This window comes from Rattus norvegicus, chromosome 13 (assembly GCF_036323735.1).
Source record: "Rattus norvegicus strain BN/NHsdMcwi chromosome 13, GRCr8, whole genome shotgun sequence".
Taxonomy (NCBI): Eukaryota; Metazoa; Chordata; class Mammalia; order Rodentia; family Muridae; genus Rattus; species Rattus norvegicus.
The window spans coordinates 64,704,026-64,706,860 of NC_086031.1; the positions used below are offsets into that span (position 1 = coordinate 64,704,026).

Here is a 2,835-nt window from a genome sequence, read left to right on the forward strand (position 1 = left end):
GGTGCTCTAGTGGGAGCGAAGGGGTATCTCTGACTCTTTTGCCTGTTTTTGGGGACCCTTTTCCTCCTACTGGGTTGCCTTCTTCAGCCTCGATGCTATGAGGATATGTACCAGGTCTTATTGTAGCTCATTAGGCCATGGGTGGGTGACATGCCCGGCAGGCCTGCTCATTTTTAAAGGGAAACAGAGAAGTAGATTTGGGGTAAGAGATGAGGTCGGGGCCTGGGGGTGGGGGAGATGATGTGGGAAGAGAGGAAGGAGGGTAAATGCATCAGGATGTAGTATATGAGAGAAGGATAGATAGATAGATAGATAGATAGATAGATAGATAGATAGATAGATAATAGATAGACAGACAGACAGACAGACAGACAGACAGACAGACAGACAGAATCAGTATTTGCAAGTATGCATGCGGCACCAAAATGAAATCATTGGATAGGCATGTTCTGGCTATCCAAGATTAAAATCTTGGCAATATCTCTGAAGAAGGTACGTTTTCCCCCTAATAACCAGCGACCCCAAGATTTATGTGAGAGTTATTTTAAGGACCCAGATGTGCAAAGGTGCATTTTGGTGTCTACTAACCACAATTCTGGTTACTTGCCCTCGTCACATGGCTGAGTATTTGTTTAGCTCTTTGGTGTCCAGGGCAAAGTGTGTACAAGAGAGAAGAAGTATATATTGGAAGAGGAAGAAGCAACGCTGAGGTTTTACCTGTGGATCTTGCCATTTATGACCTTGCAACCTTGGTTTTCTTCTACTCATCTGCCTCATTTGGGGCCTGGTTGTCACTGTACTTTAGTATGTCAGTATATGGGTCCATTTACCTCTCAATGAGGTCAATGGCTCAAGCACCTTTCCCTGAGGATAGATACTTGATGGCTGGTGGCCTGGATCTCAAGATGGTACAGGGAACAGCAGCACCTAAAGGATGTTGTCTTCTTGACAGCCGCCATTCAGGTACTCTGCCATTTCCTCGTCTCCACCTCTGTCTCCATCTCCATCTCCAGACTGAGCCCTTTACCTCTCATTGAGTTCACCATGACAGTAGAGACCCAGCACCAGAGCACAATGAGAAAGGAGTCAACAGGAGCTGTGGCAGATGAAGTAGTTAGACACATCATTATTACGGCTCTAGGCTGCTGGGTGATGGTTGGCTCTGTTATGCCGCATGGCCCCATACCTGGATCAAGTGAAATGGATACAGGGGCCAAAAGCAGCCCAAGCATAGGATTACTAGATGAATTGTTTAGAATGTGATTTAAAAGGGAAAGTAAAACGAATTAGGCATTCTCAGCAACTAAATGTATATATTTGTTTTACATTTCTTTGTGTGTACAGTTATGAGTATGTATGTGTGTGCAACTTGTGAGAGTTGGTTTTTGCACTTCCTCCTTGTGGAATCAAGCTCAAGTCACCAGGCTGGTGGAAAGCACCTTCACCATCTAGCCGGCCCATTTTTAGTGTGAAAGAGAACTCATCCCTCAACACATATTTACAGACCGATATGTTTATTTTTATTCGTTTTACAAGTCTTAATGTGGTAGGCCATTAAACTATAGTTATGCCATCTCATAAAGTCACTCCTAAGAGTATTTCAAGTGCTAAAACTATCTTGGGTAAAACTGGCCTCTCTGAACGAGCCCTACATTCCATATGCTGTGATGCAGAACTAAAGACTGACTGCCAGACATTTAACTGTTATCACTCCACTTCTACAAACAAGGCTTGCGTGTTGCAGATGTCCAGAACAGTCTTTCTATAAAATTGCATTTGTCCTGCTAATCTATTTGGACAGTCCTGCCAGCAGTTAATAAAGGCTCCATTCGACTTATTGAAGACTCTCTCGGGAGTGTTTTTTTTTTCCTTCAGGTACCCCATAACATTATTTAATTGCTTGCCCCTTTGTTTAATTTGTCTTTTAGTTATGTTGATTGGATGTGTAAAAATGTCCCTCCCCCCACACTCACAAAGATGAGACCAGGATCCTTTTCTATCTCCCACAAAACCCCACCAATTTGGACATACATTGTTTTGTTTTGCTTTGCTTTGCTTTTGTAAAGAGTATACGTTGAGTCTTTAGTATGGCTGGATGAAAAAAAATCCTGGGGAAAACTAGACGCTTTTGAGATTTGAGTGATCAGACAGAAGAGATTCTGCAAGTTCTTTGTGGATGTAAGAGGGCTGGAAGGAATAGGTTCCTCAAGCGTCTGCCCTTAGGGCAAAGTGAGGCTCTGGCTGAAAAGGAAATAGACTTCCCATCTGTGCTCAGAGCCCTTAGCAGCTGACGCTGTTTAAAACCACTGCATTCCAAACCTTGAAGATTTTCTCCAGCGATTGGGAGGACCCAGCAAACATGCTTAGCAAAAGCATTTCCTTACAGCAGTGCAGATGCAGAGATGGGATCAATAACAGAGAACAGCCAGTCAGAAGCCATCGTTTACAGGTTGAAGTTCATTTTAAAAGAAAGCTTCTTTGGAGTCTAGAAATAAAGAGTAGCTAGATCCTCTCAGTACCTACTCGCCTGCAGCCTCATAGCAACTGCTTCCGCCTGAGTGCTTCTAGTGTTGTCGTCAATAAACACACACAATGGGACCCAAATCTATTGTACATGCCAAGGTTTATTCTACAGCTGAAAACACCATTTATCAACTATGGGATGACTTCTCCCCAGTCGTATGTTGAAATCCTACTGCCTCATATTGGTGTCTGAAGTTCTCAAGGGGGGTTGGAAGGGACAGAGGCACCATGTTGTGTTTGATTCTACAAGGATGAAGGCAGATTAGAAATTGCAGTTAGACTCTCACAGGTTATCTGGGCCACTTTCAGTCC

At 43.5% G+C, this 2,835-nt stretch overlaps 1 pseudogene; it reads left to right on the forward strand.

The window, feature by feature from the left end:
- Positions 1-444: 444 nt before the first annotated feature.
- Tmem208-ps1 (transmembrane protein 208, pseudogene 1) lies at positions 445-1,452 on the forward strand (annotated as a pseudogene).
- The last annotated feature ends 1,383 nt before the right edge of the window (positions 1,453-2,835 follow it).